General features: G+C 38.9%; 1 protein-coding gene across 1 annotated transcript in view; it reads right to left on the bottom strand.

Annotated features, from left to right (window-relative positions):
• LOC128733962 (SKI2 subunit of superkiller complex protein) overlaps positions 1–26,951 on the bottom strand; it is a 77,803-nt gene that overhangs the window by 48,762 nt on the left and 2,090 nt on the right. The window lies entirely within an intron of this gene.

The raw sequence follows: 26,951 nt of genomic DNA, 5'->3' as shown, positions 1-26,951 counted from the left end.
CTGAACACAGCGAATATATTTTCATTAACAGAATTTTTGTTTCAAACAAAAAAACTGCTTTTGAAATTGGCAGAATCGATGACGACTAATTTCACATTCTGTTTCTGTTAACATGGATAATTTACTAGAAAATATGAACAATAATTGTATGCATATCCACCTTTTCGCGCGCTTAATGGCGGCTAGTGGGTACGTTTTTCGACAATGTTTATTTGCTTTTGGGAAATTCGCTCACGTGTGCTTGAAAGTTCTACAACGACAATTAAGGCTGGAAATATTAACTTAACGTGAATAAAGCTGCCAAAAGCATGCTAACGTTTTCCGAAAGTTGTATCCAATAGCCGTCATTACGCACGCGAATAGGTGGATAGCTGTGTGACATTCAATTTTATTCTGGTCTTGTGTGTCGCAAGTAGTGCGCTGTAATCGCACAGTGATGCGCTATCCAGCTTTTTACACCATCTGACATAATAACGGACGGTATCAGGATTGCTAATGTGCGACTAATACAGTGGTTTGTGTGCATTGTGAAAAATTTTTCGTAGCGAAAAAAAATTTGGAGATGCAAACAAACCGCGTATACGTATACGCGGCGAACTGTGCGTGCGGTAAATGTCAGCAATCTCTATAATACGTAATAGTACTTCATAAACTATGTACATTATAGCAAAAATAAGACTGCAAAAATGAAATACTGCGGAAAAATATTGTCCCAAATTTATGTGCATGCATAAATTTGGGACATTATTTTTCCGCAGTATTCATTTTTCTTGAATAGTAGGGGTATAGATTACCGGGTAATAAGCGCTTGATTAACTGTTATTCAACAGAAATGTTTGTTGGATATATCTGGCATCTGCTTACGACCTTTTGAAAAGTTGGTGCCGAACTTATTATATACCAAGCAATGCCTTTATGTAAAGAGCATTTTACGTGACAAAGCGACATGCTGACTTGTTGATATCGATGTTGCGCTTTCCCTGTGCTGTGCTGGTACTTTGACAATCCGCAGATGCCCCACGGGAAAGCAAAACAGAGCTGCCACAAATACAGATATTTGTGCATACATAAATTTGGGACCCATCAATTATTTCAGTTGCTGTGATTTCTGGCGCTACTAATGTTCCTGAATTTTAAAGTAGTCCTTAAACTATTTATGTTATTTAAAAGAATTGGTGAATGACCAATTGGTTAAAACCACATTAAATAGCAATAAGCAATTATTTAAAAGATTAGATTGAGAAAATTAAATACTCCGGAGAAAACGGTAGGGTCCCAAATTTATGCATGCACAAATATCTATATTTCTGGCAGCTGTCGGTAGTATTCGATTACAAATTATTCGATTATTCCATGCTGTAATCGATTAATCGAGAAATTATCGGACATCACTAAATGTAGAAATTAAATTACGCTTTTTACGCGAAGGATACGTCCCGCGTAAATCAAAACCGCGTAAATTCCGAAAACCGCGTAAATTCTGAAAACCGCGTAAATTCCGAAAACCGCGTGAAAATAGTCGCGTAAAAAATCTCGTAAAAAGCGACTTCAGTGTATATAAATTGAATTTTTTCATACCGCAGTAATTTGTATTAATTATTTTGAATTAATAATAATGCCTGTATTAAAACGTGTTTAAAAAAATTAAAATGGCTTTCAGCTTCCTGTTAAATGAACTGCCTCACTTTGCGAGCGTACTTTTTTTTGCGTATTTGCTCTGTTTGATCTGCACAGAAATCTGCTGGCGCAAACATTTTCGGGCCGAATGTATTTGATAATCTCACGAATTTCATGCTGTTTTGCAAACAGTGTACTGGCCCCACAAAATATGTCAAAATTTATTTGATTTTGTAACACGGGTAACGTCTCAGATCGAATTTTTGACATCAAATTTGACAAACAGTGTACTGGGCAAGACAAATATGTCTGTCAAATACCAAAATTTGCCCAAATTCTGACAAGAAGAAAATTTGACGATAAAGCAAACAGTGTACTGGTACCTTTACACTCCGATTTGGAAACTTGTTCTGTTTTTATATGACAGACTTTGCAGCCAGCTGTAAGAATGCAGGACAATTGTAGGGGTAGTACAATGATTCTATATATATCAGGCTCTCCCAATCGAGATTCAAACATGCGACGTCTGGCTTGCTAGACCAGTGTCGTACCTCGAGGACAACTAAGAGGTTCAGGCTTTTTGCTTGCTCATAAAGGTGTATTGAAACAGGGCAATTTTTTGGCAACATATGGTATGCGACATTTTGCTAGTTGTTGCTTCTGTCGTCACCTGAACATTTGTGACACGTTGCCATAGTTGCTTGCAAACATCGGGCAGTTTGGAAAAAGTTGCAAGCCACATATTGCCAATCTAAACGCACGTTAAGGCTGCAAACAAGCGACATGGACAGTTAAATCAATTTGCCTCGCGGAATGAGAGAGCAGACAAGAGCGAATATGTTCAGATGGCAAAGAAAAGAATTAAATGGCATCTGCACGACAAGGTTTGGGATAGGGTGTCATTCCAAAAAATCGAAATCGAAAAGTGCGAGCGTCACGAAAATATTAAAGATTTTGAACGCTAATAGTTCTGCCAATTATGAATGGATTTTCATAGTTTAGATACCGATCGACTCATAAAAGATGTAGCAATTATGTGATTTCTATTATAACATTCTTTTTCAATCACCAATTACACTGAAGTCGCTTTTTACGCGGTTTGTTTTTTACGCGAATTTCGGAATTTACGCGGTTTCTTAACGCGAATTTTAGAATTTACGTGTTTTTTTACGCGATTTTCGGAATTTACGCGGTTTTTGACGTAGGACTATGTCTTTGTTTACTATACTGGGACTGGGTAGCACTTTGTGAAAACGAAAATAGAAGTGTAATGTTTGAATGAAAGATTTCAAATGAACAATTTATATATCGTTGGATAGATAAAATTACCAGCAATTTTAGGGGGGGGGTATAGGAGATTAATTTTAAGGAGGGCGTAAGAAGGGGGGGGCTCCTATTCAAATAAAACATAAATTTCCTCAAAACTAGAGAACTAATCATGGAACCAAATTTGGCATGTGGAGGTTTCAGAAGGCAAAATTTTTTTCTATGGTAAATTGAGGCCCCTCCACTTTTTAGGAGGCGGGCTCACATACAAATAGTATACAAATTTCTTCATAACTCGAGAACTAATCAAGCAAATGGAACCAAAATTGGCATGTGGGGATTTTTGGAGGCATGAATTTATTTTATGACGGTTTGAAACCCCTCACCCCTGTGGTAGGAGGATAAGGACCGTCTTGCACATAAAATAGAAATGTTTGCGTATGTCCCATATTTTCTGCTATGTAACAAGCGGTAAGCTGTGAAGGTAAACTAGTTAAACCTTGTCGAAGCAAAAGACAGTTAATCGACGCCGCTAACTTACGTGCCTGTTGCCATTCGTGCCAAAAGAGAAGGCCATTCGAATGGCACATCATATTTGTGATGAACGTGCTTTGGCTTTAATGTTATTTGTAACCAATGCACTATGGTCCAGAAAGCGATTTTAGACGGACAAAAATGATTGCGCCTAAACGGAATACTCTAGCTCAATGAAGTCTTCGGCAACTTTCTGAATGAAAACACGATGCATCTTTTGAAAGGGTTTTGTAACGGTCGCAGTGGTCAAATCTTCCGACAAAAAAAAAATGTTGCTTTATCTTTATGAGTTAATAAGCTATAGCCGATTTCAGGTTAAAAACAGGCCAATTTTACTAAAGCATATCTCAAAAAGCTGCAAACGGATCTTGATGAAACGTTGGCGATTTAATATACACATATGCATAAAGTTTTTAGCAAAAAATGGTGAAGGTGTCATTTTTTATAAAAAGGATAAAATACTTTGAATTTTATGATTTACTATAGCTAAAATTGTTGTTTTCTTCATAGATTCACATTCAAGTAATCAAGTATGCGACCACGGAATACTATACGCAACAAATATACTGGCATTGACCATGGTTGATACTAAAATAGTGAATGCATTCAAAGAGTTACATTCGCAATCTTGTTTTTTAAGCGAAAAAGCTAAAAGAATGTTTAATAATAATCTTGAATTGAACGATTTTTACGATCCCTTTAGATACTAACACGGACTTTTACTGTTATACGCGTATATTCGCAATATGAAGATGTTTCTGAAAATATTTTATAGACTAAAAATAACTGCGATGTGAAAAACGATGAAGATGAAGCAGGGCTGCGGAAAACTTATGATTTGCGCATAATCGAACTACTTACGAAGGAAATTCCACTAATTGTTATACTTTTCGGGAAATTTAACATTGAAATTCAAGAAGAATTCTATTATGATTTTTAAATCCATTTAAAACTATAAAATTAACAATGGAAATAGATCGGGATTTTTTTTCTTTATTTTCAATCTTCGTATTCCACTGAAACGCTCAAAAAACTTCAGTCAATTTCAACATTTATCAAATATTACTAGACACCACGTTGATTTATTTGAGTGAATGCACGTGATGCTAATAATTATTAGCAAACATATAACCAACCCTTCAACGGGTAGACTTCTGTAGATAGTTTTTGCTTTGAGAGTCTCATATATGAAATTTATTCTAATTGGATAACATAATATCTGTGCTGAGAATAGATTGACATTTTGTCACCAGCATTACAACATTCTGACTGCGTTTTAAGAGTTCTTATGTCTCAAAATCAAAAATTCAGGAAAATTGTGACGAAAATAATTGCACGAATTTTGTCAATTTTTATTTTTGAAAATATAGGACATCTAGAACAAAATGTTCGACCGCAAAAATATTCAGTGATGAACTACTCACTGAGTTTTGTAATATTTGGAAAAAACAAGGATTGGATATGAAACCCAAAATAAAGATTTTAAAATATGCCTTAACTGTTGCTAGTCCAGATTATTACTTTTGTATGAATATCAAATCTTGACTTTCTTTTGAGTGTACTTTCTTGAAAAATAGTCATTATCTATCGTTGCCTCTTTAGAAGGTTAAATATGTACAGTTTCGAGAATACACAGAACAATCTATATGATAGCTCTATGGCTGGTATCCTTTGCCTCGACAGTGCAAATAGTATTTAGATTTCTTAATTATGTAATTTATCAGCGTATATATCATAGTTTTTCTCTCAATGTAGGCATTGATACTAAACGTATCAAATAAACTTCATGAATATTTTTCACTAACAGATTGAAAAGACCGCGATTGTCGTAAGATAAGCGTTTGTATTTATCTCGATAAAAAATAAATAGTAAAGCAACAAGCTTTGTATTATGTTTTAAAAACATTTTCTAAAAAAATTGTTACACAAAATTGTGTTTTAACGCTTTGAAACTGAGCAAGAATCTGTGCCTGGGCAGTTAGGGATGGATAAAACGAGAACTTTAGCTACAGTAAATCATAAAGTTCAAAGAATTTTATCTTTTTTTAAAAAAATAACACCTTTACCATTTTTTGCTAAAAACTTTGTGCATATGTGTATATTTAATCGCCAAAGTTTCATCAAGATTCGTTTGCAACTTTTTGAGTTATGCTTCAGTAAAATTGGCCTGTTTTTAATTTGAAATCGGCTATATCTTATTAACTCATAAAGATAAAGCAAAATAGTCTTCTGCAAAAATATTCTTCTCTTACGTATACAAATTTTTGTGGAACATCATATTGAGCTATCTGTTGAGATAAATGAGTTATAAGAGGAAATATGATTTTACGGGTCGTCCATAAACAATGGTCCACTGCTGACAATACGTAAGAGTTATAAATTTGAAATATTTAGAAAAGTTACGTGAAATTAATGTATCTTTAATGTTTTGAAACTATGGAAAACAAACTTATTTAAAAAATTATTACTTGAATTGTTACGGTATCATCTGCACATTGGACGACCCTTTCAAAAGATGCATCATGTTTTCATTCAAAAAGTTGTCGAAGACTTCATTGAGCTAGAATATTCCGTGAAGGCGCAATCATTTTTGTCCGTCTAAAATCGCTTCCTGTACCATAGTGCAATGGCGTTTTTAAAGGCTACAAGCGAGTTAAAGTTACTTTTTTGACGGATTGCCATGCCATGATATCGATAATATCTTTTATGTGCGAGACAAAAATATTTTTTTTGTGTTTTCACCGTTTTCACGCAAGTTTTGACGGTTTTGACAATTCGGCATAGAGATTCCATGTAAGTGAAGTGTGAACAAACTTAAAACTTTTTGGCAAGGCAAACAGAGACTAAACGCATTCGCATGCATGGAATTTCGCATAGAACGAAAAGGTTCAAATATCTCTTTCTACATTTGTCATCGTGAATCATTTTTAAAATGTTAGTTCTGTTGGTTGGTCCCGCTGGTTTCCGCTTTCCGGTTTCTGTGCTTTTATTTGAAATAACTTATTTTTCATTCTCGTAGTCCACCGGGAACACGTACATGTGGATGTGTTTTCGGCGCGCTATTCACATTTTTACGTCCAAAAGTGAGTTTAGATCGGGATTAATTTCGACCGTTTTACACTTCTGAAGTAAACGCAATCAATACGCAAAGCTTGTGTAAATATGAGCGATAAATCTTCAGCAGGAAAACTTAAAGCCAAAGTGAGCGCAGCGTGGAAATATTTTAATAAAATTTCAAAATGATTTTGATTTAAGCTTTGGTTTGGATTTGAGCCAAAGCTTTTTTGAAAATTCATTAGTCAAATTTCGACAACTACTGCGTACTAAACTGCTTCTCTATGGTAAATGGTTGAACTGGATGGTAAATGGTTGAATAATGCGCTCCAGAACCACCATCAGATCCCAAAGCCTCTTATTCAGCGACTCCTATCTCTACCTCCTCGTGGTACCATCCGGGATACGTTACTTAGTGGAAATCGGACAACCGGTGGGAACTAGAGTCATATGCGGACAGAGAAGGGGGCACTCATGCGAAGGCTGAAATGTAAACTCTCCGCCTGCAGGACGGTTCTCTCGACTCCCAGGAACCAAAGCAGAGGGTCTAAAGCCCCTAAAGGAGATGGTTGTAATAGCTGTTATCCATGGCTATTATGTTATGTTATCCATGGCTGCCATGGGGGTTCTATAAATTCTCTCGCCACAACGGAGTCTGTGGAGTACCAGGGCGGCCTCCACTGCAATTTGCCCTTGCTGCAACAAGCAAATGGAACCAAATCAAGCCAAATGGAACCAAAATCAAGTAAAATGGAGTTCTAGATTTTAAGTTTAAAGAGCCGATCCCTTTTCCTCTGAACCCTCTTTCGTTGTTCCGCTTTGGTTGATTGAGACGGTAAGTAATCGATTGTGCTGAGTCCCCCGAACACGCTACGACCCTGAGAAGATAGAGTGAGCCAGCAGGGCAGTGTGAGCTTTCTCAGACTTACAATTGGGACCCCTCTCCACTTTAGGAGGGGGGGCTCCTATACAAATGAAAAACAAATTTCCTCATAACTCGAGAACTAATCAAGGAAGTGGAACCAAATTTGACATGTAAGTGGTTTTGGAGGCAAGAATATTTTCTATGGTGAATTGAGACCCCTCTCCTCTTTAGAAAGCGAGTTATGACCCATCTCCCTTTTAAGAGGGGGGGCTTCTACACAAATGAAATACAAATTTCCTCATAATCGAGAACTAATCAAGCAAATGGAACCAAATTTGGCATGTGGGAGATTTTGGAGTCTTGAATTTATTTTATGATAGAGACCTCTCACCTCTGTAGTAGGGGGATATGGAACCTCATACAAATAAAACAGATTTTTTTGTGAAACTCAAAAACTAATCGAACACGAGAAATTCGAGACTCTTCCATAAAACATTAGTCAATAACAAGACCACAAAAGCTATCTATAGTAACACTAGATCATTCAGGACGAGACGGTCGCTAGTGTTTCCGGTGACCCGCCGCCCACTGGGGAGAGGCAACTCCCCGCAGAAATCACTACTGTCTAGGTTTATTTGTTTTCCTATGTCTACCTGGGTTTCCTGGAACGAGCGACAGCGAGTAAGGCTGTGAACCATTTCACGAAATTTTTAACTTTTTAGTTAAAATTTGACAGTTTGAAGGTTATTTCTCCTCGACTGGTTAAAATCAGTTCAGAATGCGAACCATTTCATATTTGAAAGATTGATAGTTGTTTTACTCAATGAGAGCATATATAAGGTGAGGATGAAGATATGTTTCTATAACAGCGAATTTATTTATTCAGTCCAGGTTGGAATTGGATGAATTTTTTGTGTTCATTTGCTCCTATTTGATGGATAACATTTATCTCGTTTCATTTCGGGTTGAATAACATCCATACATCGATGAAAAAAAATTCCAGGAAAAATCAGTGAAGCACATCGAAGCTCTTTCCTCACCTCTGGCATATCTCATTGGCTCTCAAAACTTGGTTAAAAATAACCATGCTCCCGAGCAGGGTTATTTTCGAAAAACCATCGAACTGTCAAATTTTAACCAAAAAGTTAAAAATTTCGCGAAATGGTTCACAGCCTAAGAAGAGGATCGCGAAATGGTACTTTCCACAAAAAAGTTTTCCGTGAAATGGTACATTCCGCTTAAGGTTTTTCGCAAAATGACTTTCGGCGAAATGTTCTACAATCATGGCGAATATTACTATCCGCTTTCTGGCTATGCAATGAGGGGACAGGGAAGTTGTTTTCTACTTTAGTGTGAGGGAAAATTGCAAATTTGTATTTTAAACTACCCATTCCTGGTAACTAATAAGCATTAACATAAGCAGCAAATCAGCGTATCTGGCTTATCATAATGCACGTTGTTGTATATTAGCTTTTTGACTGCATAGGTGTTGTAAATTGGAATCCAAAATTGTATTCAAATTCTTCGTGTCGGTAATTAGCTGTAAATTAGCATTGTCACCACTATAAGAGGGCTAGCAGTAAAGTAGCCGCATATTTTGCCAAAATAGCATTTAAGGCTTATTGCTTAAATGCTTATTGGCCTACAATAAGCCTACAATGCTTATAAGCTTAAATGCTTATTGGCCTACATTTGAATAGCATTGGTGATGCTTATTGGTTACCTGGGATGCTTTCATAGTTACGTAACTGCCAAAATGAATCATCTAAGGTTGAACTCCTCAGAAACTTGCAAAACTCGAGATTGTGACAAGGATCGTCCGAGATTCATGATTTATGTACAACACAGGTTAATTTGTGGCAATACGAAGTTTGTCGAGTCAGCTAGTGTTACATAATCATGGCGAATGCTATCCGCTTTATTTTATCAGGCTAAGCAATGGGGGGAGTTGTTTTCTACTTTACTGTGAGGAAAATTTGTATATCAAATCACCCATGAACTCCTCAGAAACTTGCAAAACTCGAGATCGTGACAAAGGTTATCCGAGATTCACGATTTATGAACAACCCAGTTTAATTTGTGACAATACGAAGTTTGTCTGGTCAGCTAGTATGATATAAATACCAAAATGCCACAGCAACCTGCACCGCCCCCGCCCCCCTCCCCCCGAACTTTTTTTGAAAGCGTCCTGCTTTCGCGACCGGCCGGTTTTTGTAATTTTCAGACTTAGCAACTCTCTGCGATCACTAGTTATATTTGTTATGCGTCAGGTTGGATTGTAGTAGTTATGTGAAAAAATTTATTAACATCTTGTACAAATTTTTTTCACACAAAACACAAGCCGCTTTACAAGGGTGAACCTGTTACCTCGCACATCGTTAATTTATACCAGCGTATTTGACAGGTCTATTGAAAGTGGTATAAATTTTTCCGTGTAAAAAGCGTTCCTGTTACCAGTAGAAAAAATGCACTGAGCTGTAACCAGTTTTCGAATCGAAGATGATATTCCTTTCTCTGATGCCCTGCCTATCATATCCGTCCAACTTCGCCATAGAGCTGTACGAGTTCATGGTTCATCCTCCGCCTCCATACTCCGTTCTCCTGTACGCCGCCGAAGATCGTTCTTAGCACTCGTATACTATACGTACGCCATCCAAATTGATCATCATTTAAACAGTAAACAAACAGTAAGAAATGAGTCATAAGAACATAGCCAAACTCTTCCGTCCGCCGCGATGCACAAGCACCAGCATCGTCGATCGGCTGCACATTTTATGCTGACCACGCTGCTGGTGGTCCTGCATCGAACTGTGTTCGGCAAGGGTCACATTACAAGCATTACGTACATAGCGCAATTGAACAATCTATACCTATAAAGAAGGATTTCTGTCTGTCTGTCTGTCTGTCTGTCTGTCTGTCTGTCTGTCTGTCCTGTGTTCCTTATAGAATCAAAAACTACTGAACCAATCGGCGTGAAAATTTGCATGCAGAGGTTTTTGGGGTCAGGAAAGGTTTTAGTGATGGTTAGAGACCCCTCCCCCCACTAAGAGGGGGGGCTCCCATACAAATGAAACACAAATTTCTGCATAACTCGAGAACTAATCAAGCAAATAGAACCAAATTTGGCATGTGGGTGTTTTCGGTGACAAGAATTTATTCTAGGGTAATTTGAGACCCCTCCCCTCTTTATAAGGGGAATTATAACTCCTCTCCGCTTTAAGAGGGGGGGTTTCCATACAAATTTCCTCATAACTCGAGAACTAATCAAGCAAATGGAACCAAATTTGGCATGTGAAAGTTTTCTAGGGCAAGAAAATTTTCTATGTTGAATTAGGACCCCTCCTCACTTTAAGAGGGGGGGCTCCTGTACAAATGAAATACCAATTTCCTCATAACTCGAGAACTAATCATGCAAATGGAACCAAATTTGGCATGTGTGTGTTTTTGGAGACAAAATTTTTCTATGATGAATTGGGACCCCTCCCCACTTTAAGTGGGGGGGGGGCTCCTATACAAACGAAATACAAATTTCCTTATAACTCGAGAGCTAATCCAGCAAATGGAACCAAATTTGGCATGTAGGTGTTTTTGGAGGCAAGAATTTTTTCTATGATGAATAAGAACCTCTCCCCACTTTAGGAGGGGGGGGGCTCCTATACAAATGAAATACAAATTTCCTCATAACTCGAGAACTAATCAAGCAAATAGAACCAAATTTGGCATGTGGGTGTTTTCGGTGACAAGAATTTATTCTATGGTAAATTGAGACCCCTCCCTCTTTATAAGGGGAATTGTAACTCCTCTCCCCTTTAAGAGGGGGGGCTTCCATACAAATTTCCTCATAACTCGAGAACTAATCAAGCAAATGGAACCAAATTTGGCATGTGAAGGTTTTCGAGGGCAGGAAAATTTTCTACGGTGAATTAAGACCCCTCCCCACTCTAAGAGGGGGGGGCTCCTGTACAAATGAAATACAAATTTCCTCCTAACTCGAGAACTAATCAAGCAAATAGAACAACATTTGGCATGTGGGTGTTTTTTTTTGTTGACAAGAATTTATTCTATGGTGAATTGAGACCCCTCCCCTCTTTATAAGAGGAATTATAACTCCTCTCCCCTTTAAGAGGGGGGGGGCTTCCATACAAATTTCCTCATAACTCGAGAACTAATCAAGCAAATGGAACCAAATTTGGCATGTGAAGGTTTTCGAGAGCAAGAAAATTTTCTATTGTGAATTAGTACCCCTCCCCACTTTAAGAGGAGGGGCTCCTGTACAAATGAAATACAAATTTCCTCATAACTCGAGAACTAATCAAGCGAATTGAACCAAATTTGGCATATGTGTGTTTTTGGAGACAATTTTTTTTCAATGATGAATTGGGACCCCTCCCCACTTTAGGAGGGGGGGTCCTATACAAACGAAATACAAATTTCCTCATAACTCGAGAACTAATCCAGCAAATGGAACCAAATTTGGCGTGTAGGTGTTTTTGGAGGCAAAAATTTTTTCTGTGATGAATTAGGACCTCTTCCCACATTAGGAGGGGGGGCTCCAATACAAATGAAATACAAATTTCCCCATAACTCGAGAACTAATCAAGCAAATAGAACCAAATTCGGCATGTGGAGGTTTTTGGAGGCAAAAATATTTTCTACGGTGAATTAGGATCCTTCCACACTTCAAGAGGGGGGGCTTCTTCACAAATGAAATATAAATTTCCTCATAATTCGAGAACTAATCAAGCAAATTGAACCATATTTGGCATGTGGGTGTTTTTGGAGGCAACCATTTTTCCCATTATGAATTAGGACTTCTTACCTTTTTAGGAGGGGGGGGGGCTCCCATTCAAACGAAATACAAATTTGCTCATAACTTTAGAACTAATCAAGCAAATGGAACCAAATTTGGCATGTGAAAGTTTTAGATGGCAGAATTTTTTTTCTGTGGTGTATTACGACCCCTTTCCCTTTTAAGAGGGTGGGCTCCCATACAAATGAAATACAAATTTCCTTTTAATTTGAGTACTAATCAAGCAAATGGAACCAAATTTAGCATGTAGGAGATTTTTGAGTCTTGAATTTATTTTATGATAGTTAGAGACCTCTCACCCCTGTAGTAGGGGGATATGGACTCTCATACAAATAAAACAGAAATTTTTGCGAAACTCAAAAACTAATCCAACTCGAGAAATTCGAGACTCTTCCATAAAACATTAATCAATAACAAGACCACAAAAACTATCTATAGTAACACTAGATCATTCAGGACGAGCCGGTCGCGAGTGTTGCCGGTGACCCGCCGTCGGAAGCGCCGCCCACTGGGGGGCTTGCAAAACTCGAGATTGTGACAAAGATCATCCGAGATTCATGATTTATGTACAACACAGGTTAATTTGTGGCAATACGAAGTTTGTCGGGTCAGCTAGTTAAATATATAGAACCTTTTTCGATACCTGCTGTCTCGGTAGTCTATCTCGTTTTAACATTAAGAAACATTGTAAACCACCAAGTATCGATTCCAAAATATCGATTTGTGACGATGTCACATTTCGAGTATAAATAGAACAGTCTTTGAATAAATGAAGAGAATTGATTCCTATCCACCGTTAAGCTAGGAAGTTCTTATTGCGCCCCCTTGGCCTTCCGGACCTAAGGGCTGTGCTAATAGATGACATTCCGCTTCCAATGACCCCCTAGGCCTTTCGGACCCATGGGCTGTCATTGGAGTGCTTAGGCCCTGCTGGCAGGAATCTGTCGTGAGTAGTCTGCCTCGTTGCGCACGAAGATAACCACGAGTGCAGAGAGTGTTATAATCATGTTAGATGGCAGACCGTGTTATAATCATGTTAGATAATGTGTTATAATTATGTTAGACTCGCCGTTCGAAAAGTCCGAGCACTCGCAGGTCCTCCTCGAGCAGTGTCCATGTTTCATGCCCGTAGAGAACAACCGGTCTAAAAAACGTCTTGTACAGGGTGCACTTTGTACGGGGACTTAGTCTGCTCGACCGCAATTGCTTGTGAAGCGCATAGTAAGCACGACTTCCCCTGATAATACGCCTCCGAATCTCACGGCTGGTATCATTGTCAGCCGTTACCAGCGAGCCAAGGTAGACAAATTCATCGACTACCTCAAATTCATCGCCGTCGATCAATATACTATTGCCCAAGCGGTGTGGTTCGGCCTTGGTTCCGCTGGTCAGCATGTACTTTGTACTATGTTTTAGGCATATTTATCTTTAACTCAATCTTTACTCTTTCGATGTTCTGCCGATAATACCCATGTCATCGGCAAAGCAGACGAATTGACTAGATTTGTTAAATATCGTGCCCCGCATGTTGATATCCGCTCGGTTCATAACACCTTGTAGCGCTATGTTGAACAGCAGGCATGAAAGGCCATCATCTTGACGAAGCCCTCTGTGTGATTCGAATGAACTTGACAATCCACCCGAAATCCGAACACAGCACTGTATACCATCCATCGTAGATTTAATCAGGTTGATGAGCTTCCTGGGGAAGCTGTTCTCGTCCATGATTTTCCATAGCTCTTTCGGGTCGATGGTATCACATGCGGCTTTGAAGTCAACGAACAAATGATGCGTGGGAACTCTGTATTCACGGTCCTTTTGGAGGATTTGCCGCAGTGTAAATATTTAATCGCTCGATAGTTCTCACTTCTCACAGTCCAACTTGTCGCCCTTTTTATAGATCGAGCAGATAACTCCATCTTTTCACTCCTCCGGTAGCTGTTCCGTATCCCAAATTCTAACAATTAGTCGATGTATTCAAACGGCCAGTTCCGCCCCGACGCCATCTTTTCCAGCTAACTTGTTGTTCTTTAGCTGCATGATGGCCTCTTTAACTTCGTCTATCGTTGGGGCTGGCACCTCTTCCCCGTGTGTTGCACCATCGAAATCGCTTTCCCCCCCGCCATGGTTCTCCGCCTAGGCGCCATTCAGGTGTTTGTCGAAGTGCTGCTTCCACCTATCGGTCACCTCACGATCGTCTGTCAGAATACTGCCAGTCTTATCCCGACACATTTCGGCCCGCGGCACAAAGCCTTTGCGGGATCCGTTCAGTTTCTGGTAGAACTTTCGCGTTTCCTGAGAACGATGCAGCCGCTCCAACTCTGCATATTCCTGCTTTTCCAGGTAGCGCCTTTTCTCCCGAAAGATTTGGTTTCGCTGCATCTTCTTCTGTTTGTGTCTTTCCACGTTCTGACGTGTGGCACTGCGCATCTTGGCCGCCCGCGCAGCGTTCTCCTCATCTATCACCCCCCCAACATTCATCGTCAAACCAATCGTTCCGCTGATTTCGGGCCACATGCTAGATGGAGCTCTCCGCTACACTGCTAATGGCTGTTTTGATAGTGTTCCAACAGTCCTCGAGAGGTGCTTCGTCCAGCTCGTCCTCTTCCGGCAGCGCAGCTTCGAATGAATGCACGTAATTTGCGGCGACGTCTGGCTGCTTCAGCCGCGCGAGATCTAACCGAGGCTGGCGTCGGTACCGAATGTTGTTCACAACGGAGAGTCTTGAGCGCATCTTAACCATCACTAGGTAGTGGTCCGAGTCAACGTTAGCGCTTCGATAGGATCTGACGTCGATAATGTCTGAGTAGTGCCGACTGTCGATCAAAACGTGGTCGATCTGTGATTCTGTCTGATTTGGTGACCTTCAGGTGTACTTGTGATGGATTCTGTGCTGGAAAAAGGTACGACGTACAGCCATGTTCTTGGAGGCGGCAAAGTCGATAAGTCTTAGGCCCATTTCATTGGTCTGATGGTGTGCACTGAACCTTCCAATCCTTCCAATATTGCCCCTATTACTTGGAATATGGTATGGTATGGTATATGCGTGAACTAAGGGGGTGGGGATAGAGGGGAGTTGATTTGGACGTAACTATTGTTTAATCTTAATCTTAATTTTAGTTCTCTTTAATAAAAGTAGCAAAATCATACCATACATTATCGATAGTGTGACGGTTATGCGAATATTTTCCTGATTCAATCGAAAATTATTCGCCCTCCCATGGGTAGGTGGTTTGTCGCGCACTTCGGCACACTCCTAAGCTTAGTTCCGCATGTAGAATGTAATATAGTTTAAGTTAGATATATGTGTAGTATGTAGTATAGTATTGCATAGTTTATCTTTATGCGTAGCATGTGTCTCGCAAAGCGGAATGGACCGCAATTGAACGGATTTGATTTTAAATTCAATCCGTTTAGGCCGAAGCACCGGGAGGGCTTACTCAGTTCCCTAGATGAAATGCTGGTATGCACAGAAATTTCTCTAGGAAACTGAAACCAAGTCCTACCCACGATTCATGAGATTTTGACTTAGGCTAGCATGGGGCAAGATGCCCACCTTAAGCTCACTATCAATATATCCGAAGAAATCTATACCAAAGAGCTCAAAACCCTCGCTAGGTTATCTTTTACAGTCTTTTCTATAACCTGTATGCATATTGGGTGCTAAAAGTTATACTGCATATCAAATATTCACGAGCAAAAATTCATCGATTTTTGGGAATTTTACCAACCTGCGGGGCAAGATGACCACCCTTGCGGGGCAAGATGACCACCCTTGCGGGGCAAGATGACCATCCTTTTCAAAAGCTATTAAACCTTCATTGTATTTCACGTATAATCTAAATAATAAATATTTTGGATTCAAGCTGCTCATAAACTATTTTAAACATTTATTTGAATAATTTTGAGTGTTTAGTTAACCATAAAAAAGTTGTTCATTGAATGTACGTATTCCTCTGTGGTCAATATTAGACAGAAATATGTTAAACAATGTATTTTTATCGAAAACAAATAAATATGCATGTTTATTCCGTTACAAATATTTTATGCAGCGATTGTTGCTGATTTAAGGTTATGGATATGCAATTCAGGGTAGCAATTTTGGTATAGAAAGCGGTGCGCATTTTGCCCCGCAAGCAGATGTATTTTGACGTAGGACTACGTCTTACGGCAAGTTTTGAGATAGGGTGTCATTCCAAAAAATCGAAAAATGCGAGCGTCACGAAAAATGAAAGGTTTTGAGCGCTAATAGCTCAGCGGTTTTCCGATCGATTTTCAATATTCTTACACCAATCGATTGGAAAATCTTCTAAGAATGGACCCAAATAAAGAAAAGTGTGGATTCTTGATGTTAAACTATTGAAAAATTGAAAATAATGAACCTATGTTTTACCAGAATTCTCGCTTCGTGCTTGGTTGTTGGAAATGACGTCATCAAAGTAGAAACCCGTTTTCACGCTTCGGCTTATAATTCTGTCAATTTTCAATAGATTTCCAAGATATTTACACCAATTGATCGGAAAATCGATTGAAAATACAGAAAACTATTAATTTCGTTTTTGAAATTGAATTTGAAAAATTTTTGTTTTTGAATTGATTTTGAAAATTTGAATTATTTTCATATTTTTGCCTTCCCTCGTCAGTGCTTCCCTAGCACGGATGACAGAAATATATACGATATAAGCTATGGGTTAAGCTTCCTTATGATTGTATTTAATTTACGCCCTATAGAATCCGATCGAAAATTGTTGAGCTTCAGCTGTTGTTGCTTCCCACAAATAAGGCAACGAAGACATGCAAATTCACCAAGCGAGGTGTTGGAGCTGGAGTACTCGTTTCGCTGCCGTGAAGGAATATCTGGCTGCTGAAGTTCTGGAAGCGGCAGGAAATATGCTGCTCGCGACAACGAAACGATCAGAATTATCGTCACTTGCAGCTGGCCATCCGCAACAACGAAGAGTTGAACAAATTGCTGTCCCGTGTCACCACTGCTATGAGAAGTGTCTTTCCGAACATCTAAACTGTTTTGTTGCTGCCCAAGAAGACGGAAAAGAAGGCTTAAATTTCCAGCATATCACGTCGAAAAACCGTTCTTTTAAGAACGAAACATATGTTCATGAGGATTTGAGGAATTTTGCTAACTGATTTTAATTCTATTTAATTTAGACTGATTCTAATGTTCGCTTCTTATCAAATAATTTCAACCGATCACCTCTCGTGGTTTTGTTCGCTTGATGCTGGTGGTTCATTTCGTTGCCGTGATGGCACATCTAAACTGTTTTGTTGCTGCCCAAGAAGACGGAAAAGAAGGCTTCAATTTCCAGCATATCACGTCGAAAAACCGTTCTTTTAAGAACGAAACATATGTTCACGAAGATTTAAGGAATTTTCACTCACTGATTTTAATTCTATTTAATTTAGATTGATCTAATTATTCGCTTTTTATCAAATAATTTCAACCGATGACCTCTGGCGCTTCTGTTCACTTGTTGCTGCTGGACGCTGGTTCAGTTGGCCGTCTCGGAAGGTAAGAAGCAGCCAACAAATATACCAGCTCCAAGTAAATGTGTTCGGTCAAGCGTCAAAATAAATGGAACCATGGATTTAATCAAATGTAAGAGTTTTAGGAACATCTTTTGCATCTTAGCATCTTAGCAACACAAATTTATCCATCACCAATGCCTCAGTAATAATACGTAGCGTAATTTTTCTTTGGCAGCAAAAGGCGAACGGCTCACTGGTTACTTTGCTCTTTTGTTCAGACTGAAATTGAAATGCTCTATTTTATTTAACGTAGATGATAGAATGAAGGACCACGAAAAATGGGTGTGGCCGTTTCTTGTCGCTTGCTCTGGTACATAACACATGGTAAGCCGGCGATGGCGAACAGCATTATTCAAACGCTAGCTGAGCTACTGCCAACTTCGTTTGCCAGGGCAAACGGAAGTCACGTTCAACTCGTGCACGCGTTCATCGGCGGCTGACCGCGTGACCAAGCGAGGTGTTGGAGCTGAAGCACTCATTTCGCTGCCGTGGTGGAATATCTGGCTACAGGAGTTCTGGAATTGGCAGGAAATATGCTGCTCGCGACAACGAACCGATCAGAATTATTGTCACTTACAGCTGGCCATCCGCAACAACGAAGAGTTGAACAAATTACTGTCCCGTGTCACCACTGCTATGAGAAGTGCCTTTCCGAACATTTAAACTGTTTTGTTGCTGCCCAAGAAGACGGAAAAGAAGGCTTAAATTTCCAGCATATCACGTCGAAAAACTGTTCTTTTAAGAACGAAACATATGTTCATGAAGATTTAAGGAATTTTCGCTCACTCATTTGAATTCTATTTAATTTAGATTGATTCTAATTGTTCGCTTCTTATCAAATAATTTTAACCGATCACCTCTCGCGCTTTTGTTCGCTTGTTGCTGGTGATTAAGAAGTTGGTCGTCTCGGAAGGTACCAAAGCAGCCAACAAATATTCCAGCTCCAATTAAATGTGTTCGGTCAAGCGTCAAAATGAATGAAACCATAGGTTTAATAAAATGAAAGAGTTTTAGTAACATCTTTTGCATCTTCATATAAGAATTTGTTCGTTCTTCAAAGAACGGGTTTCAGTAATTGATGAAACCTAGGAAACTTGGAACTTAGGGCTTTTCACTCGGTTTTCTTTAGCAATACAATTTTAACCATCACCAATGCTACAGTAATAATACGTAGCGTAATTTTTCTTTGGCAGCAAAAGGCGAACGGCTCACTGGTAACTTTGCTCTTTTGTTCAGACTGAAATTGAAATGCTCTATTTTATTTTACGTACATGATAGAATGAAGGACCATGAAAAATAGGTGTGGCCGATTCTTGTCGCTTGCTCTGGTACATAACACATGGTAAGCCGGCGAACAGCGTTATTCAAACGCTAGCTGAGCTACTGCCAACATCGTTTGCCAGGGCAAACAAAAGTCACGCTCGACTCGTGCACTTTTGCAGTGTGTGTGCAGTGCAGTGTGTTGGAGCTGACGCACTCGTTTCGCTGCCGTGATGAAATATCTGGCTGCTGAAGTTCTGGAATTGGCAGGAAATATGCTGCACGCGACAACAAAACGACCAGAAGCATCCCATGTCACTTGCAGCTGGCCACTTGGAGTGGTATTTCATCGTGATTCAGGACCATACACGAACGGCTTCGTTAATCGCATAGCTGCTGAAGCTTTCCGGCTGGTCCGTTGCAACAAGCCGTGCCTGGTTAGCGGTTGTCGGTACTCCAATTTACCGAACAGGGAATTACGTTAAGTGCGTTAGTGCAAGTTTATTGCAAGCTGGAGTTATGATAATCAAACAATCGGCCCTTTCAAGGGCCACACAACGATTGAAGAGTTTATTATATTTTCTTGCCCAGTTAATACCATAATAACACAGGCACCGAGCGAAAAGTTGAATCTTTCGCTATTGCGGACGACCAACAAATGACGGAAATAAGTTTTCTGGTCACGGGCGACATTTTCTGCGACTTCCAAAACGTCTGAAGGTTGTAAATGCTTTATCAGTGTTCTTTTGTAAGCCGCAGAAAAGTTGCGCAAAATTTTCAACTTCTTGAAAACTCACGCGTACCGTCTACCGATTACCCAGAGGCAAAGCACTATTCAACGTAGAAACATATAAAAATTTGCTTACTGTTTGGTTTAGTTACTGACTTGGTTTCGTTTTAATAAAATATATTCAATGAATTTATGGATATAACTCCAAAATCGGTTGAGGATTGAATGTATACAATGTTTCTACTTTGATGAACGTTACGTATGTAGCTTGTATACATCAAGAATCGTATTATTACATACATGGATACATCCTACTATCACTACAAAGAGACTTACGTGGTCCTACGTCACCTATGCATAATTGGTGCAATATCAACATCTGATTCATTACTAAAATCAATGCCATGATAACTCATTCGTTAAATGAAATTTTTTAAAAATCATGATTAAAACCTTATTTTATGGCTGCGTAATCTTATAATAAAGGCAGTATTTTTGATCGTCGATCTATTTTTTATGTTATCGAAGAGTTCAATGATTTTATTTTTGTAATTGTTTGAATTATTGTTAGATGTAGTGTTTATTTACGCGTACGGTTACTAATTATATATCTTTATAGCGTATATAACGATTTTTGGAGGGGTGGTCATCTTGCCCCGGGTGGGCATCTTGCCCCTTCCTACCCTACTCATGAAAATTTAAAATTATCGCTAGTTACGAACGAACGAGTGTTTAAAAATGATGTGATGTCTTTAGTTGTGTAATCGAGACATTTTCTATGAGATTGCCATAGAATTTGTGGCTGTTATGCGATTATGGACAGCATAGCACTGAAAAATATACACACACGTACATGTATACATGTGTATGCATGTATGAGTGTGCATGGGTGTATAGGTATGAATGAATATATGTTTGAGTGTTCTATGATGAGTCGAAATTTTTTCTTATACCTATGCTGCCAAACTAGGTACAATTATTAATGGGCAGGAAGTTATAGTCAGCAGTAGCTGTGCTTCCCGTGTCAGTTTCCTATGTTATTACTATTATTACTAATATTGCAATCGTTGTTGTTACTGTCACTTCTATTGTATTGTTTTGGATGTAATTAATTATAATTATAAGTGTTATTCTCTCATTTCCTTCCTTTATTAGAGTAATTTGCATGTCTTGTGACTAACCGCGTTAATGGTATTCAACTAACAATATAAAATTATCATAAATGACGCTGTTTGTCTCCCAAAGACGCTCCTAATGCTGATGAGCTACTGTCGGAGAGTCCATCAAGTCGGACGGTGGCAACTCACCGGCGGCCTGCTCCTCTCCATTCTTGCTGCTGTCGTCGCGGTCGGACTCAGTGGATCTCTCTGAAAAGCTTTATAGCCTCGATATGCATTTTGTTCTGTCCATTGCCCAATCCTGGCAGACTTCAACTGGAATTCCACTTCTAACTAAATCTTTTTAGAGTAAAGCTCTTCAAGTAAAAACAGGTATTCGATTCTGTGATTCAAGCGATAGCGAAGGGCTGTCCTAAATATGCCATCATTCCCACTTCCTAAAATATGGTCATAATACATAATATATGGCCACGGTATGAGGATTTTTTCGATTCAATACCATCCTCACAGAATTATCAACTTCGTTAACATCTTATTAAGTCTTGCTTCAATGACAGTTTGCACTTAAGACTTAACACGGCATATATACATATCTCCAAGTGAAGTTCTACCTGATCCACCTCATCCTTTCTTAGTTACAGAATTGCTTCAATTTGACCACGGTCTGAAGAGCGTACCGACAAATCGGTTGACTACCGCTACAAATAGGCAATTACTGCCACCGGGAATAATACGAGCCAGTACCAGACCCCATTATATCGCATCTGCTCTATTTTTCGGAAGTTCAAGTAGTTTTTCGATGGTTCTGAGCGATAATATTGCCCTTGAATAATATTCCGCACAAAATATTCGAAAATTAACTCCAACAGCTACAATACTGCAAAGATGGTAGATAAAGATGCGGGTGTGGCTTTTAATGAGCATAGGTGGTTGAACAGCGCTGGGTCAACCGTGATGACATGGGTAGTTGGAGAGATGAGTAGCTTCCATCCTAGCGAGTAGTTAATCGGTAGTAGCATAGGTGATGGACGGACATAGAATTCTCGTGATATTACTAACCCGAAAATTGCAATCAACATGTTGACTAAAATTTTCCCCCTTTTCTTTTTCTTCTCTTTTTCGTTTTCTGATTTCAGTCGTTGCTCCTCACGGCGAGCCTAACGTTGTCGTGGGGGGCAACGAGCGATCAGCTACAGGTTGAAGACGTTGGAGCGGACGACGTGAAGTCAACGTAGGCCCTAAGTTATTACGAATATACAGGTACGACAAGACTGACACAGGCGGATAAACAAAAGGAAGGAGAAGATCAAGATAAGTACATTCATTGTTATTGCTTATACAATTGTAGCGGATCTGTATAGAGTGAAGTTCTGTCATCTCTTTTTCCTGCTCATTAATTCATCATCAACGTATTATGGCGCTAGCGTTGTCCGCACGGACTCTTTTATCATTATCACAACCACCTTCTCTCAGCCTTGGACAGACTTGCCCCACCTCGTGCTGCAAACAGAAACAGATTCAATCGAAAATTATTCGCATGTCAGTTCCATTGCTATTTTGTTAAGATAAACTGATGATAATTGATAGTCTGTAACTGATTTTTGTTTAAAACATTTGAACCTGTCCATTTTCACAAATTTATTGTAAAGGTTCGCTTGAAAATAACCTGCGGGAGCGAAAATAACCTGCGGGAGCGAGAGCGACAGTATAGAAACACATACTAAAACATTGAGACATTGTTCAATTGTTGGGCTGAAACTAGACCCTCGGCGACTGTGACCGATTTCATATTTTTCAAACGACTTTCATACCTTTCTAACAGAGTATAAGAAAGGTAAAAGCTGTTCAACCCTGTGTTTTATAACCCCAGAGCGGTCGCGTTAAAAAAAGTTACGTAAGCGGTCGCGTCGTGTACTGAGTACACGGCGAATAATACTGCCTATATTTCAGGACTGACATGAGATAGAAGGTTGCGGGTTTCGACAAAGTTGTTTATCTATTTAAGACGCATCTGGAAACGAACAATAAAGTTTGAGAACTGATCCGCTAGATGTCGCAAATGGCGACCAAAACAAATGATTCTAGAATCTCGATACTAGAATCTCTAATATCTCGGGGCTGAGAAGAGATAGAAGGTTGCTGTCTTTGGCAAAGTTGTTTATCTGGACGAGATCAATCTGAATGCGGACAACAAAATTCGGAACTGATACGGTAGATGACGTTTATAACGAGCACATTGTTTTTTTTGGAATATCCCAGAGTCGTGACGAGATAGAATGTTATTGTGTTCTACAAAGCTATTTATTCGAACAAGACACATTTGGTAATACATAACAAAGTTTGAAACTGTCTCACTGTGGCGCACGTGGTCAAATCACAATCTTATGATGATATCTCATGACCATGATACGATAGAAGGTTGCGGTCTTTGACAAAGTTGTGTGTCTAGACAAGACGAATTTAAAAATGATCGGTTAAATTCGGAACTGTCCCGCTAGATGTCGCAGTTGGTAAAATCATATTTCTTTTTGTGATATCTCAGCTTATTTCGAATAAACGGTAAAATGGCTTATCTGGTCTGGAAGAGAACACCAAAATGTTTGCAAATAGTATTCTTTTGGCGATTTTCCCGAAATAGAGTTTGTGAATCATCGACAATGTTGACAAACTGAATAATGCACATATCTCACCTAGAGATACATGGTACTTATTCAACTTACCCAAGTAGCACACTTACGATAGTTTTATTTATATCAATTTATTAATGACTCACATTAGTTGTATAACAATCAGCTGTACAGTTTTATAATGAGTATGTTATTTGGGAAGTTTGCTATGGTATGTTGAGGTAATGCTTTAAACATTAGAATGTTAGAATTATGTTGACACTTACCATAAAACAATACAAAACGAACATTTGTTTGTTTTATTTACTGCTATGATAATGAGAATGAAAAATGTGCATTAGATTCCTAACAATCCCGTAATATTCTTATTACGGTCACTTATATCATACAAGAAATAACACACACGTAATACAGGGAAAGAGTAAAGAATTCGAGCCCAATGAAAAAAGCAAGCTGTATACAAATGAGTATCAAGAGAGTGCACTTCAGTCGTGTTGTCGCGTTAGCAAAACAAATAGCTTTGATTCTATCATAACGCACACGTTAATAATTGCAAGCATCAACGTTGCCATTAAGCCTGCCCGCCAAGTTAGCTCCGGGCTACGATGCTGGCCCAACAAGCCAGTCGTCGTATGTTCGAGTCTCGACTGGGTGGTGCCGCTACAGAGTTAACAGGATCTTTGCACTAGCCCAGTGATTTTCCTGTACTTTAATAACCGGCAGCGAAGTCTTTCGATAAAGAAGGGTCAAGTTCTGAAGGACGTGTATACCCATGCATGGTTTTGTTTTGCTGATAAATCTAGATTTTACCAGATTTCTTTATTGCATGCCAGACAAACTTCAACACTTCCAGATATTTGGTAATGTCCCAGATTTCTGTTTCTCCGTTCTGCAAAGGAGTCATCACCCCTAATTTCAGACAACATTTTGTACCTTCGTTGAACAAAACTGGCAAGACGTTTCCCGAAAAAGTCCTCCCCATCGGTCAAATTGATCGCCAGATTGTGGCCAGACATTTATTCGTGTTTACCAGATTTTCGAATAAACCTATTAGCGACCCTGGGAAGAATAGGGGCTCAAACCCTCTGAAATATTTTTAAAGAATGTGATGAAAACGCAGCACGGGTTTCCAGGAATCATTTCCTGGTGATATTTCTATATAGACGATGTAGACGACGAAATTGCATCGTCAAAAGCATTTTGATCAGTCTGTGCTCTTCATCTTGTCTTTTGATAAAAGTTGAAGCAATACGTATCAATTGCTTCTGTCAGGAAACCATAAAAATAGCTGTTGATTGGCTGGAATTGACAACGCACTCAATGATGAAAAGGACAAAGATGCGTTATCTAACGTGTTTTGACTACAGAAACCACTTTGTAGCGAACAGCAGTGTTCTATGTCATCATTGTTCCGCAATATTCCGAATATAATTTGATTTTCTCATCATCTCCACCTACTACTGACTTAATTCCGAATTTTATTTACCATCATCGGAAGTATCTTGACCTGATAAATAACTTTGTCGAAAACATCAACCTTCTATCTCGTCATGGTTCGGAAATATCGCCAAATGAATTAAATTTCACCGTATACTCCATCTAGCGGACTAGTTCCAAACTTCAGAGTTCGTTACCAAATGCGTCTTGGCTTTACAAACAACTTTGTAGTAAATAGCAACCTTCTAGCTCATTACGGTTCTAAAATATTCCTAAATGAATTTAATTTCTTCATTATCAGCGCCATCTAGCGAATAGTTCCGAATTTTGTTGTATATCACGGGATGTGTCTAAACTAGATAAGCAACTTTGTCCAAAGTCGCAACCTTCTATCTATTCACAAATTTGAGCTATTGCCCGCCGTGTACTCAGTACACCACGCGACCGCTTGTGTAACGTTTTTCATTTCAAAAAAGTTACGTTAGTGGTCGTGCTGGTGTACTGAGTACACGCGCGCAGACACACCATTTTTACAAGCCTCTTTCGACCACTTTTTTTTATTTCTTTTTGCTATATTTTGGCATCATTAGAAAGAGGAAGAGTAGATCTTCGAATACAACCAAAACCTGGTGTGATTTGATTAAAATTTCGATGATTTTGTCGCGTTTTTCGAAAACGCGTGTACTAGCGCTAGCGTACTAGCGCGACCGCTCTAGGGTTAATAAATAGCAGATGTAAAGTTGTACTATTGAAAAAAGATTCTTTGTTATTATTTTGTTTGTTTACATGGAAGACCTAATTGATAATTGAGAATGGACCTAATTGAGGTCCATTCAAAAATCAGAAATAGGTCCACTCGAGATCAAAAAAGGCTTTGGCAAAAAACGATATATTTAATAAAAGTTTCATCAATCATACTTTTTAAAGTACAGATGATGTAGAAAAAATGTGGTACTTTCCATCAAATAGTAACATCACCACATATTATCTATAAATGACGAGTAAATTAAGCAGAAGTGTGTTCTAAAAACACCCCATCGGCAGGTAACCATGTTTTCGCTGCCATCTCCTGTGTGCGTAAATGAGATAGCATGTCAGCACTGCGTTTCACTCAACTGCCAGCAGTCTGATTTGAGCCCGTTGTCAAATTTTGAGCCCAGATGCTGTCGTTCATTGCAGCTCGTTAGTCGTTATAGAGATGTCGATGGGGTGTCTAAAACTCACTAAATAGGTCCACTCAAGATCAATTACCTTACTCTATTACATAATTGCTATTGTGTGTAAAATACCACAAAATATATAATCATTTTTTATTTTCTGATTTTATTTATCAACTTTTGATTGATTATTAAAAACATCCCAACCCAAGTAACATTTTTGTTGTATAATAGCTAATCGAGCACTTGTTCTACGGGAATCAGCTGTACAATAGTTTAACCATCCGTTACTCGCGCTGTTGTATTTTGTACAACACTTGTAGATTTTTGGACGCCATTTTGTTTCAAAGTAACAAATCGATGTCAAACCAATGTGTATTCTTCAATAAACTTATCATGAACAAAATGATATAATTATTCAATACATTAATGCTTTATATGTTCAGAAAAATAGATCAGCATAAACCGAAATCGCAGAAACGATGCAAGCGGCGTGTGAGGGGTACCGCAAACGGTCTCTCTACTGGAATTTTCTCTCGTTTCTTCATAAAGGAAAATCGTTCCTGTATGCAGCAAAATTATTCAGTAGTTAATGATCATTCCGAAGGTGTGCAAAAGTTCGCAATTTCGTTATTGCACGGCGCTAGTGTATGGGTCAGCTTTCTGAATGTGTTGTATCTACGGAATCTGCTTATTCGCAAGGTCTTGCTTTCAGAAAATGTTTTAGTGGACCAGAAACGCTAGGCAGATGAACGGAAGTTTTAAATTTTCGCTTTTAAATAATCACTATGTATTTTTACTGTGCAAAAACTTTCTAAACATTCCTGCCCAAGCGAATCAAAACACCCCATTGCCCTACTTTCTAAGCTGCCAACAGCAGAAATGATATCACACTATGTTTTACGTGAAAAACATCTAAGAAAATATGATAA

The sequence above is a fragment of the Sabethes cyaneus genome, chromosome 1, assembly GCF_943734655.1.
Source record: "Sabethes cyaneus chromosome 1, idSabCyanKW18_F2, whole genome shotgun sequence".
NCBI classification, from domain to species: domain Eukaryota; kingdom Metazoa; phylum Arthropoda; class Insecta; order Diptera; family Culicidae; genus Sabethes; species Sabethes cyaneus.
This window is presented reverse-complemented; position numbering and strand designations above follow the sequence as displayed.